The sequence below is a fragment of the Lathyrus oleraceus genome, chromosome 2 (assembly GCF_024323335.1).
Source record: "Lathyrus oleraceus cultivar Zhongwan6 chromosome 2, CAAS_Psat_ZW6_1.0, whole genome shotgun sequence".
Taxonomy (NCBI): Eukaryota; Viridiplantae; Streptophyta; class Magnoliopsida; order Fabales; family Fabaceae; genus Lathyrus; species Lathyrus oleraceus.
In genome coordinates, this window is record NC_066580.1 from 383,313,043 (window position 1) to 383,327,871 (window position 14,829).

Here is a 14,829-nt window from a genome sequence, read left to right on the forward strand (position 1 = left end):
GACAAAAAAGATTGTTTTATCCAAAATAGGTGAGGAGCAGGCGTTTGCATCATATTGAATGGATTTCTACATATCAACATTCATGGGAAAATGTCACTTATCTCACCTCAATGGTTATGGATGAAGCATTGTCTTACATCGTCTCGAGATAAAATACCTTTCGTTTGTGAAAAGGGTTTGAAGGTCATCGCACGACAATGAGAAAAGAGTTTGATGTGTTTGAAGTATTTTTTGGTTGATGGTGAGAGCTCGAATAGGCGAGAACTACATCTTATTACGCGTTATGGAATTGATTGGAGGATGATGAGCGAATGGATTAGCGAGAACTACACCTCAGATCCTAACTCTCGGGAGCTCGTGGACTACACCTCATTCCTTTCATACAATTTAGTGTTTAAGTGATTAAATAGTGATTAAGTTTTTGTTTGTTTTTGATTTAGGAAAATGACTTGACGTTAGATCAAACATTTGTTTTGTGATACGAATGAATTGAAAATAGTGGATAGTTGAAATGGATAGGGGAAAATGATTTATAGTTGGAATGGATTTAGTTTTGAATTGATAGTGCAAAATGGTGAATTTTTTTTTTTAAATTAACTTGATGTTGATCAAGTATTTTTTCTTATTTGAAAGGTTGATTTTGTTATGCACATTTCATCTTGTTTAACAATCAAAAGTCTACACGCAAGATTATATAAATCGTACAATCAAATATGACATATAAATCATCCATGCAATCAAACAAATTGGAAATAGAGACATGCAAGCAATCACAACTTTAATCAAAGATTAAGCAAGCCATGAGGCAAAATTATTTCTAAGTACTAAGTCCTAAAGGGGATTTATTGGACCTGAAAAGATAATTGGAAAAAACCTAATTCATACATCTAGACGAAAGCCTCTTTCATTTTATTTGTTTTTTTTATAAAATAAGAATAAACTGAGGAATAAAACTAAAGAGATAATTAGGAATAAGAATTGAGAAAATGAAAAATAAAAGGTTATCTATTTTTGTAGTCCTCAATATTTTTCAGAATTTATAAAGAAGATTAATTATTGCTTTTTTTCATTCCACTTACATAAAAAACCGTAAATGAAAAAAGATAGAAATCAAAACAATTGGGCTTGGGGGGTGCATGAATACCCTTGGGGCATTGAAGCCCAAATAACATCCACATGCAGCAAACAAATTGGCCCAAATCGCTCGCAAACCCAAACACCAACTATGCTATTATCAAGCACGAATCAAGCGAACCTAACAAAATCAAACATACAAAGCAATCATAAACACACATGACAAAACCCAACCCCACGAAATCCTAACGCTCTTTTTTCATTGATTTTGAGTAGCACAACATGGTACAAACGAGGAATGCGGAATCAAAATAACAAAACGGGACAAGAATGCTACCAAACATCGTAACAAATCTGGTATGTAAGTATTTTGATCTACTTTTGCATTGTCCTCTTCTTTTTCTGTGAACTTCAATCACGGATGTTGATGTGTTATAATTTTTTAGATCAGTCTCAAATGAGCTTCGATTAGAAGCTCAAATGAGTAGGGGAGTAAAGCTCTTAGTGAAAGGGTTTTGGGGTAGAAAATCCTGCAACAATTCGTTACTCTCTAAGGGGTCCCTTATGGCAAAGATTGAACATATACTTATAGGGGGATTTAGGTTAGATGTAAAATGTGTGAGTGATGGGAGGGAAATTTGTCAAACATTTTAGAATTAGCTATGATATTGCAATCCGTTGGAGAGAATATTTTTAGGGGATTTTGTGGGGACTTCTGGGGATTGTGACTCATCTGAATTTTGTCTGTAATGAGGATGAATATGCTTCTAGAAGTGATGTAGTCCCTCTCTGATTTCAAATAGTTTTACTGCTGGAAAAACATGAATTTACTAATATGTTGCTTTCACTACTCTTCAATTCAAACTCAGTCAACATAGTATTCTGACTTTGACTCCTCTATTTTTTTCTTTTTCTCTTTTTCACCTTGCTGCAAAATTTATTTTTGCTATGTATTTTTCAGAATCTTCTTTTAATGATATGTTGCTTTCTTGTTGTAAAATCGATTTTGGTATGGTTCACGTGGTCCCCCTCCATAATTTCAAATTGATTGTTACTGTTGTAAAACTTGCCATGTATTACCTTTGAACTTTCCCTGCTATATGCTACTGATGACTAAAAACACGTTGTCCCTCAAAGTGTATGTTATTATGCAATATGAATTGATCCCTTCATGAATGTGTGTGATTTGTTGAAAATTCTGCTTGAGTTTTTTTTTGTCACTTGATACATATCTTTCATGGCCTTCATGTTTAGTTTTCTATTTAGACCAAGAGTACTTTTTCGAATGTTTACTTATTGATGAAACTTTAATCCTTATCCAATTTTCCATGGTTTGTCTTTTGATGTTTTGCAATCTTTCTCATGTTTCAAAGCTTTGGTATGCTTGTAGTGGTTGCATTGGTGGAATATCAAATGTATGTTATGGTCCTTGTATTGACAAAGTTGCTTCTTTTTGCTTCTAGGTTCATGGTAATGGTAAAGGAGGTTTGAAGATTGGGTTGGAAAAAGAACACAAGGATGGACCAAATGGGATGGCATGAAACTTGGAGTTGAAGAAAAGATGGTCATGGAGCCAAAGTTAGCCTCTGAAGCAAAAGCTTTTCTACCAAGGAAACTCTGTCAGATTCAGAACCTTTTTGATCATGTGAATACTTAAGGAAAAATATTCTTTTACGCTTGAGCCTCAACAAATCATTCCTCTTATACAAAGGTGTTTTCCCGATGTGTCTAATCAAGTACAAAGGTTATCCAACCTTTTGGTGAAAGTCTTCAATTTCTCTTTTCTCTCTTATCTATATAAGGAGTTTTAGGCTTACGAAGAAGTCTACAAAGATATACTACCACAACACAAAGCAGTTCACTACAATCTCTATTCATTGAAATTCAAAGAGAAGCTAATTTATCAAATTTACATGACTTAGAACATCTTAACTTTGTGTATATTTTTGAAGTTCTTAAGTCTTAGAGTCTTTCTAATTTGTATTTTGTTGACAACTCTGATTGTATATCAAGTGCAAGTTATTACCCAAATATCTTAAACAATTTGTTATAGATTCAGAAATCTCTTGCTTTAGTCCTGGAGCATTTGAAGTCTTTAGTTTGTGTGCTAGAGCAAGGAAGTCTTTAGCTTGTGGGCTTGATCAAGGAAGTCTCAAACTTGTGTGTTTGATCAAGGAAGTCTTACACTTGTATGTCTGATCAAAGTAAATCTTTTGCTTAAATTCTTGAGCATTTTTAATTAGATTTGGTTATAGTGGAAATCCCTTTGAAGTACATGGGGATTGGAGTTCTCTCAAGTTGTGAGAGGAACCATGATAAACTATTTGTGTTCTTGCTTTTACTTTCGTGCTTCTATACTTACTTATATCCACCGATGTTCACTTTGATCATTTAAATCAAATTCTGGTTCAGAATTTGATATGGTCATTCAGAAGTAAAACCTGGTTCTAAGTCAGACTATGAATCTTGTGTTCAGACTATGACAAAGAACCTTCAAAAGAAGAAGTGATAAAGGCTTAAAGTAGAAAAATCAAACACAATTCAACCCCCTTCTTGTTTTTTTCTCACCTTCATAATTCATGCATAGTGATAGTTAAGTAAATCAGGCATCCAACCAATCTTCTATACCTTGACAGTTCTAAGAGTGGAGGTCCCTTGGCCAAAGCAAGTTTGTGATTTTGTTCCATTGGAGCTTACAACCAAGAATTCCACATTCTTGTAGAATGTATAAGGTGTATTTTATTTGACAAAGGAATATCCCTTCTGACCCTCGTTCTAGTTTCATACCTAAGAAGTATTTAAGTGAACCAAGATCCTTCATGTGGAAACATTGACTAAGATATTGCTTGCACTGATCATATGCCTCAAGGTCATTACTAACAATGATCAAGCCATCAACATAGATAAAAACAACAAGAAAAATTGATCCATGTGAATAAGTAAATAGACTATGATCAGTCTGGTTGTCTTGGAAACCATATTCTATCAAAGATTGAGATACCTTGTTATACCAATTTATAGATGCGTGTTTTAAGCCATACAATGACTTCTTTAATCAACATACCAAATCTTTGTTTGGAACTTTATATACTTGTGGAGGACTCATATATACTTATTTTACAAATTCTCCATGCAAGAAGGCATTGTTAACATTCATTTGATGTAATTTCCATCCTTTCGCCACTGCAACTGTTAATAAGCATTTGATTATGGTCATTTTGGCCAATGGTGCAAAAGTTTCATTGAAGTCCTCACCTTCTATTTGTGTGTAACCTTTAGCAATTAATCTAGCCTTGTAATTTTCAATCTCACCTGTAGCTTTATGTTTTATTTTGTACACCCATCTACATCCTATCAATTTTCTTCCTTGCGGTAAATGAGTTATTTCCCATGTCTCATTGCCTTCTAGAGCCTTTATTTCTTGAGTCATGGCCTCCCTCCAAACTGTGTGCTTGACTTATTAGGTATATAATTGAGGTTCTTCTACATTAGTGATGGCTGTAAGGTAAGCTCTACGTTTTTTGTGAAAACTTATCATATTTAAAAAAGTTTGAGATGGGATATGTGATACCTGAAGAGGACTTTGGAATTGATGCCATGCACTTCGGGTTTATGTTTAATTTTCCATAATCATAGTCTTTTAGATGATTTGGAGGTCGTCTTATGCGTGGCATGTTCTAAGGCTCCCCCTCATTTAAGACTTCTCTTTCACTTTCACTTGATGATTCTTTTTTAGAATAATTGGTGACTTCCTCATTCACGTAATTTATGGATACATGTTCTTTCTCTATAGGATAACTCTCAATTTAACTTATGTATCCAGGCTTCTTAACGGGTAAACTTTCCATAAGACCCGATGTTTGGTCATTATGAGGAATTTACCCAAGGCTTGGTACTTCCAATTATCCATCATTATAGGGTGAAGACTCATCATTGAGGTCATCACTTGATGTTTTATTTATAAAATTAGTAGACTCGTTATTGTCTTGCACATGGTAAGGAAAGATATGCTCATAAAACACTACATCTCTCGATATGCAGCATTCACGAGTCTTTAGATTATAAACTTTTCATCCTTTTTGTTCTTGTGGATAACCAATAAAAATACACCTTTCTGCTATGGGATCGAATTTACTGATTCCCTTTGAGTCATCTTTCTTGTAGCACAAGTAGTAAAAAGTTCTCAAGTGGTCATAGTTTGGTACGCTCTTAAAAAGTAACTCGTATGGAGTGATTCCCTTATTTACCACTATAGGGGTTCTATTGATTAGATATGTTGATTTTAATACACAATATCCACAAAAATTCAATGGGATATTTGCTTGAAAATGCAAGGCTAGTGATATGTTTAAAATTTGTCTATGCATGTGCTCCACGCGACCATTATGTGGCAACATAAGAAGTTTCATGCATGATCCCTTCTTTTTTAGTAAAGCACTTGAAATCAAAGTTAGTAAACTATGTCTCATTGTCACTCCTAATCCTCTTGATATGCATATTAAACTGCCTTTTGATTAGATTGTTAAAACTAATCAAATATTGTAAAGTATCTATCTTGTGTTTCATTAAATATACCCATGTTCCACGAGTGTAATCATCTACAATGGTTAGAAAGTAATGTGATCTATTATTTGTGGCAGTATGGTATTTCCCCCATAAGTCATGGCGAATCAATTTAAAAGGTGCTCCAACTTTATTAATACTTAAAGGGAAAATGGTTTTTACATTGTTTTTCCTTGTGGCATACATCACAACAGTTTGCTCCATCAAAATTGCATTCGACTAAATGTGAAATATGTTGAAGGACTTGATTTAAGGAATGTCCCATTCTGATGTTCCATAATGTTTCCATGTTCTTGTTAGCTGCACCTATGAAGCCTTGTTAATGTTGCTTTGTGAGCACATAAACCCTTTCACGCAGTTCACCTGATCCAATCTTCCTCTTCAAGGCTTAGTCATGTATTGTGCAAGAATTTTTATCATAAATAACATAACAATTTAAATTATATGCTAGTTTATGAATTGAAATCAAATTGAATTTAAAGTCAGGAATCAATAACACATCTTTTAACGTAAGGGAACTTGATAAATTCACATCTCCCATATTTTAAACTAAGGTTGAAATCCCAGTTGGTGTAGTTGTGTAGAAAGGTTTATCTAATTTTCTGATTTTCTTCAATATTCGGGTCAAATGAGTCACGTGTTGTGAAACACCGCTATCAAGTATCCAATTGAAACAATATTCAAATTCACCAGTCATGTTTTCATGTGCGTTTGCATGATTTTTAGCACGAACTTCATGCAGGGTGTGTCTTGATGTTGTTGCTTCTGGATATTTTTTCTCTCAGTAGCCTGAGCAAAATTTTCTACTTGTTGCCCTCCTGATTTGTTACGTTCTCACCTTTGAGTTCTTCGTGATTCCCAACTTGCTGGATATCCAATAATCTCAAAGCATTTTGCCTTGACATGTCCATTTTTCCCACAATGATCACACTTTAATCTTGAGTGATATTTCTTTCCTTGTTTCGTATTTACACCTGAGTAAAACACATATGTATTTTCCACCTTGGAAACTCTTTTCTTATTTGCTGCAAAACGAGATTCTTCTCTTTGCATTTGATTAAAGACACGCCTAAGAGAGGGTAGCAAACAAGTATTAAGTATGGTTGCCTTGATATGATTGTATTGTTCACTATCAAAGCTTGTAAGAAAAAGACGAACTTGTTGCTCTTCTTCCCTTTGTGTCAATATTTTAGCAGCTCCGCAACTGCATTCATGTAGGGTTTACAATTCACTCAATTCATCAACAAGACTTTTGAATTAAGTGTAGTAATCTGTTACACTTGTTTCTGGATATTTATCCATTAAACACAAGTTTATCCATATCTGATGGATTCGTGGTGCATTAGTTTGAGCAAAGTATTCTTCAAGATCTACCCACGCATCTCGAGCCGTTGAAGCATGTGAGATGCTTCTGTGTATATTTGGTTATGTCGCATTGATCAACCAAGTTGTCACCATTGAATTTGCCTTCTCCCATTCATGGTACACTTCATATTGACTTGATGGTTTCTTGATGCTTTCATCAACGAAACCCAGTTTCGTCTTCGCACACAAAGCCGTCTTGATCGATCTTTCCCATGTGCAGTAATTTTCTCCATTCAACAATGCTTTCACGAGTGGAGTTCCAAGATTATCAGAGTTTTTTAAATGATAGGTTTGTTTATTCTTTGTTGGGTTCTTTCATTTAGGTTTGAAGATATTTTTCTTCTCCTATATCTCTTCCGAATCGGAACCGTGCTCGGCTGCCACAATAGAAAGTTAATTTAAAAAATATGTTATATTCTTATTGTTTTTTATGATACATGACATACCTTTATATATATGCGCTGATGATCTATCTTTCGGATGTTAAAAATAAGATCAACCCTAACAAAGCCTAATAAACTAATACCAAACTATTAAATTTATCTCTAATAACACACTAATATCAAATCTCTAATAGACACCAACATAAATCAAACAAATTAGTTAAGAGATTATAAAATCTAATCAAACAAAATAAATTACTAGTAAAATATCGAGGTGAGTGAGGTAATTCAACTATTATATGATATCTGAGTTAAATGATCATAAATTGATTATTTAAAATTCGATCTCTAACGATAATGTTTATTTATATTTATGCATTAATCTAAACAAGTGGTTGAAAATATTTTTGTAAAAAAAATGTATTTTTATAGAGAAAAGATATGTTTACATCCATTTTTAACACCTACACCGGAGTTGACTACAGAAGACATACTAATTTTGTTTTTTAATAATTTATTTTATATTGATTTGTGTGCAAGAAAAATTTCTTTTGATAATGTATGCGGTGTATTGAAAATTGGTGTCAAATTAGCAAAGCTGATTTTTATATGGTCAAAAGTGTTGACGTTTTATGTGCAAAGGTTAAACTTGAATATATGAACCATACCTAATGGTCCTACTGTTATGATGCATTACACATGTAGTTGGAATCATAAATGTTTGCCAATATGGTATCACAAATATGGTTAATTGAGTATATTTTGATCCCAAAAAAGTAGTAAGAAAAAAAAAGCTTTTGTCTTAATAAAAGTGTTTTCATGGTTCAGATTCATTCTTTTTGAGATATGTGATGAAACCATATACTCATATTACCAAACAATCTGTTTAATAAAAGTGAAAATTAAATTGTTCCAATAAAGACCAAAAATCAAACCATCATATCAATCAAAACCCTTTTGTGGGGTTTCCTCACAATAAAACCAAGTGGACCCCTTCATATAGTTTGCTAAATCTTCCACTAGCTGGGGACTTAAGAAAGCTTCACCTATTTTCCATGAAAGTGACAATAAATAACAAAGGGACCACAATTCAACTATTAATATTTTACAAAAGCAAATTAATAATATATTATCTATCCGGATTATGGTGACTCAAACCCAACCTTATTATGGTGTATTAACAAACAAAGGGCCACAATTCACCTCTTACTCTTTTTTCCAAATTTTTTTAATAAAATTTAATTGAAATGTATTAAGAAATACTTTGAGCATTTTAAAAAATAAAATCTAATCATTAGTAACTATAAAAGAATTTTTTATCCAAATAATTCAATTTTCAAAAAAAATAATTCAAAATAATTCAGTTTAAAAAAAAATCCAAACTACCCCACTTTAAAGAGGAGACGCCAGATAAATTGACGTCTGCTCTTAAATTTAGAGAGGAGACGTCAATTGGATTGGCTAGTCCACCTTGTGTTGTCAATCCAATTGACGCGTATGTGTTAAGTTTTAAAAGAGGCGCCAATTGGTCTCACACCTGTGTGTTTCGTATTTTTTTTGAAAAACATTGTACGTGATAGATAAAGTCGAAATCGGACCAATTCATATTAATATTAATACCCGTTTACACAAAAAAGACTAATGTCGATGACCGGGATCACCTAACCGACCTTCGGTCCCACATCCCCTAGCTACCCGAACTCGTGGCCCTAACCCACGTTGATGATTCATCCCAGGTGTTCGAGTATCTGAGGGGCCAGGAACATCACTACCAACTGCAGGAGATTGCCTCAGATAGTCAGACAAATCAGCGTAGTCTTGTGTATGCATCGAAGGGGTACTGCCGTAACTGAGTTCATGACCCATGTCAGAGTAGTTCAGTTGTGTTTGAGTTGTTGGAGGGCGACCAGGACGATTGAAGGGAGACATTGATGTGAATGATGCGTCGAGGAAAGATTGAAATGCTTGTTGTGGTGTTTTCTAGCCATATGGTTCTTGAAGGTTTTGGTTTTGAGATGTTTGGGCTTCTTGGCTATAGTAGAAGGAGGGACGGTTGGTGTTAAATGATCGTTGAGTGTTTTGGTTAAGGAGGCTATGATAGGATGATGTGTTGGGTGCAAAGCGATGTTGGATGTCTTGATGATGATCTAGTTGTTGGTGGTGGTACGGGGTATGCTCTTGGTATTGTGTTTGGGTGTTTTGCATGTTAGGATTGTAGGTTTGTGTGTTTGTGGATCAAAATTTTTGATGGATTGGGGGTTGTAAGTAACCGGTCTGGCAATGTTGTTGGGGGTTAGATGTTAAGTCTTCTAGTGTGTAAGTTGCCTGGCGTGGGTCGTATAGGTACATATCCTCGACAATGAACTCAAATCCAACCGATCTGTACCAAGCCATATAATTATGACTTGGTTTTCCTTCAATTAGCATCACAACGTCAGTTAAGACATGGTCTTGGCGGTGCTTCCATTTGCGACACTCAGATCTAGCGAAGCTTTGCCATGGGTTAAAGTTCCAATGGTCGTTAACTTTGCGTAGATGCCATTATCCTAGGTTTGCGGGAGAATCTGGGATGTGTTGAAGCATACCGAACTGCAATTTAACACGATCACTATTATGCATCTCCACAGTGGTGAATCTTATGACCGATGTGCATGCAGTCCAAACGGCTGCTTCTTGTTCGTTGATTTCATGCTCATGATCCAAATTTTGATATGGACGCCAAATGAATTGAAATGTGAACATATATTAGATTATAAATTTGGTAAAAGAAATTAACAAATTATCACGCAATAATTAGGTTAATAGCCATACATCTGTTGGTCGAAGGTGATCCAAGAGATTGCGATACTGGGTAATATAGTGTCTAGGACATCTGTTATAATTCATACCACGTGTCGACCATCTGCACCATAAAAGTAAACATATTATTTAGATATAATAATCGGTAAAGTAAGTAAATATAATCCATTTTTAAGAACTTACTTTTGTGCCTAAGGGAATGTGAATGGGTTGTTGTTGACGGGCGCTAGGGACGGTAGTCTGGACCAACCCTATGCTTGGAGCAAAATAGCACATCCATAAAATGTATATGTGTCTTTGTATGCATTTTTACACAAAGAGCTATAAAGATAAGCCAAACGAGCGGACCCCCAACTGTAACTTCCTATTCTATCTACATGTCTTAGTAAAGGTAAATACATAACATGCATACTAGAACCACTACCTTCGGGAAATAAAAATAAACCAATTAAAAGCATAATGTAACACCTAGTTTTTATTATTCGAGCCTCTTCGGTAGAATTCTCATCTAACTGTAAGTTGTTATAATATGCCTTAAGGCGTGAAAGGAGTATACCTTGACCTCTCGAGTTATCATCTAACAAATCAACATCCAAGAGGTCCATGCAAATTGAATTCACATAGTTGGTTTTACCATTTACCGCCTTACCCTCGATAGGCAGTCCCAATAACATGTAGACGTCTTCTAACGTCACAGTACATTCACCGGTTGGAAACTAGAATGTGTGTGTCTCGGGACGCCATATTTCACATAACGCAAGATTAAATTTATTATCCACCGACCAAGACATTATTTTGCTTATATGTCCAAAACCGGAGAGTTCGACATACGTTTGAATCATCGGGTCCATGTGTACAAATTCATGGACCCGAGTTAGAACCGCCTTTTTTGGGCGTTTGAACAGTGCAACAAAGGTTTTGCATTCTGCAAAGCTATTATTCATATTGATGGACATGGTTATACGACAAATACAAGGGTACTTTGCTTATGGATGTTGCACAAGACGGCAACAACAATGCCTTTCCCATTTCCTTTGCTCTGGTTGAAGGTGAAATCGCTGGTGGTTGGGGTTTCTTTCTTCGACATCTCAGAACACATGTCGCTCCATAAGCCAATCTCTATTTGATTTCAAATAGACAAGCTGCCATTGAGAGTGCTTATAATAACCATGATAATTGATGGCATGATCCTCCTTCTACCCATGTTTATTGCATTACACATATCACACAAAATTTCATGCATGCAATCAAAGATAAGAACCTTTGCAAAAAAGTGGTGAATGTATGGTATGCTCTAACTCAACCGTCATTTCAACATTATCATGATGAAATTAGATTGTCTAATGTAGATGCATGAAGATGGGTGGCTAACATACCAGTAGAGCAGTGGACAAGGGAATTTGACAGAGGCTGTCAATCGGGCCACATGACAACAAACCTTGTGGAATGCATGAACGACGTATTCAAAGGCATTAGAAATCTACCAATAACCACTTTGGTTAGAATAACCTATTTTAGGTTGGCTTCTACCTTCGCAACCAGAGGTGAAAAATGGAGTGCACTGTTAATGTCGGGTTAAATATTCAGTGAATGTTGTATGAAAGTGATGAAAGAGGAAAGTATCAAAGCTAGCACACACGCGGTTACATTCTTTGACCGTCATAGGCAAAATTCTAGTGTACAGGAAACAATGGACCACACTAAGGGGAGGAAAAATTTATCCTATGATGTCAAACTAAACAAAAGTTGGTGCGATTGTGGAAAGTTCCATACCTTCCGTATTCCTTGCTCCCATGTCATTGCGGCATGCGCACATACTCGCCACGACACTTACATCCATCTGATGTTTACAAGGCCATTACCGTCATGAATGTGTATAACAAAAGCTTCCTAGTACTACCAATGGAGGAATATTGGCCTCCATATGAAGGTGACATAGTTTGGCACAACGATGAGATGCGAGGAAATAAAAAAGGACGGCCAAACAGCACACATATTAGAACAAAAATGGATACGACTGATAAAATGATAAGACTATATAATATATATCGTTAATCAGGACACAATAAGAACAACTGTCCCAATCTAGGAGCAACATCTGCATCATAATATAGTATCTCCTTTCAATTTTTGTAACCTTGGATTTTTATATATCATTATCTTTTTGTTACAACAAGGTTAACAATAAACATCACTACAACATAAGAAAACTTAAAACAGAATATTTCCAACTGATTACAACAATCAAACTGATGTCATCTCGTCCAAACATCATTTCCCTAGCATCCTTATCAGTTTTGACTCGCACCCAACCAAATATAATATCGAGTCTCTCAATACTTCTAGTTTTTTCCCCTTCTAGTATTTTTCCATCTAACCAATGAACCAGCTCCCTCTTCAGTTGATCGAAACTACAGATGTTCAAGAAGAGCATCAACATCGGAGGCTTGTCTCTCGAATAAATCACTTTTCCATAGTGACGATGAACATCAAACATGTTTTCAATATGACAAAATGAGATGTGGAAAAATGAATCACACAACACATCTATTTATAACCAAAAAAATTTCAAATTACACTGAGGGGACAGACCAATTGGCGCCTCCTCTTACAAATAACACATGGGCGCCAATTAGATTGGCAGCACCATGTGTTGTAGTCAATCCAATTGGCGCCTCCACTTAAAGTTTAAGGGTAGGCACTAATTGGTCTGACGCCTATGCCTTACGTATTTTTTTTTTGAAACTGGGGTAGTTTGAGATTTTTTTTTGAAAACTGGGTTATTTTGCGATTTTGTTTGAAAAAGTGGGGTATTTGAGTGATGACACTGAAATTCAGGTGAATTTTCGACTCCGATTTCGCATGCATTTTAGTTGTTTTATTGTTATTTTGTTATGTTATTACTATGTTTTTCTTTGTTTTCAGGTTTTCAGTCTAATCGGAGCCCCGATCGAGAAAAGGAGTGAAAATGAGCTAAAAAGCCTAAAAATCAGCATTTTACACTTGTGGCTCCCACTGTGGTTGGCGTCATGGGTCCATCCATGATGTGTCCCAGTTCCAACTTCTCCTCAACTGCCACATCTCCCACTATCTCCACTTGGGTGCCACACTTTCCTCTTGTGGCGGGCGCCATGATGTGGTGGCGGCCGCCACAAGAACAAAGATGTTTCCCTCCCAAATTCAAACTTAGGGGCATCCTTGTCATTTCCATTATTTTCCTTGCCTATAAATAGAACCTTGATTTCATTTGTTTCTTCATCCAAACTTAGTTACAACTAGGCATATATCAGTATTGTGTAAAAGTGGTAATCGCTTCACATCGGAGTGTTGCCACAACTGTGTAATCGAGTCTGTAATCGAGTTTGGAGCACTTTGGAAGGAAGTTAATCCTGCCGCCATTTTTATTTCTGTTACGCACTTTATTCGACCCTCCGATTGGAGCAGGTTTTATTGATTTACCTTTGTCTACTTTATTTATTTCCCGCACTCGCACTTTACTTTATTTATTTCCCGCACTAGCACTTTACTTTATTTATTTCCCGCACTCGCACTTTGCTTTATTTATTTCCCGCACTGCCTTTACTTTGTTTACTTTCCCGCACCGCCTTTACTTCGTTTATTTTCCGCACTGCACTACTTTTATTTACTTCTTGCACCGCGCTACTTTTATTTAATTTCCCGCACTCGCACTACTTTTATTTAAATTAAAATGCATCTTTACTTTACCATGTCTAGCTAAACCTATAAAGGTTAGAATGTAAGAATCGTAATTGAACCGATAATCCGTACAATTGTTCGTAGAAACACTTAAGGGCTATTTTGACTTTCAACTTAAGTTTTCCCGCACTTAATTTCCGTTGGGTAAGATCGAAAGTTGTCCGACGTCTGTTTAAACTTAGTTGTTTTTAACTATTTCAAATACAGCGAAAGTGCTTTGTTTAGTTCATTAGGAGTTTTTAACTTAAAAAGAAAAGTGATTTTAAAACTATTTTCGGACGCGTTTATAAGTTTAGATGCTAGTTCGTGAGAACCTCTTTTGGTTAAGAAATCCAGGTCAAAATACTTTTCAACTTAGTCAAGACACTATATTTCTTAAAAATAGGTTTACTATTCTAACACAATGCGCGCCTTTTTATAAGTGACAATAAGAGGGTTTGATTAGGGAGTACAACTCGGTTCTGAATATGCAAAAGCGACAGTTCCCATTAAATTAGTTCTTTTCAAAGTAGGAAACACTGCCCATAAGTAATTCTATTAGCAAGTACTTGGATTATTAATTGATTATGTGAATTACATTTCGAACATGTCTTTATTAATTGAATTTAATTTAATACTTTATTTTTCATTGCGCACTCTTAAAAACCCTATTTTGATTACCTTAGATAAACACCATAACAATAGATAACGATAGATTGACATTTGGTCTCTATGGATTCGACAATCTTTTATATTACTCTGACGCGTTCGTGCACTTGCGAAAAAGTACGCATCAAATTTTTGGCGCCGTTGTCGGGGACCAATTTCGTCAAATTTCGTACCCCGTTGTTATATCGTTTAGACTTAGGTTGTTACCTGTCGGTCAATGCGAAGGATTCGTAGCACCGGAAGCTTAGTATATCCTCTAGCGGAACCTGAACGTTACGCT

General features: G+C 35.4%; 1 long non-coding RNA gene across 1 annotated transcript; it reads left to right on the forward strand.

The window, feature by feature from the left end:
• The first annotated feature begins 1,231 nt into the window (after positions 1-1,231).
• LOC127121459 (uncharacterized) lies at positions 1,232-3,296 on the forward strand. The gene is made up of 2 exons (XR_007803457.1): positions 1,232-1,431; positions 2,538-3,296. It is a non-coding gene; the product is annotated as an uncharacterized LOC127121459 (long non-coding RNA).
• The last annotated feature ends 11,533 nt before the right edge of the window (positions 3,297-14,829 follow it).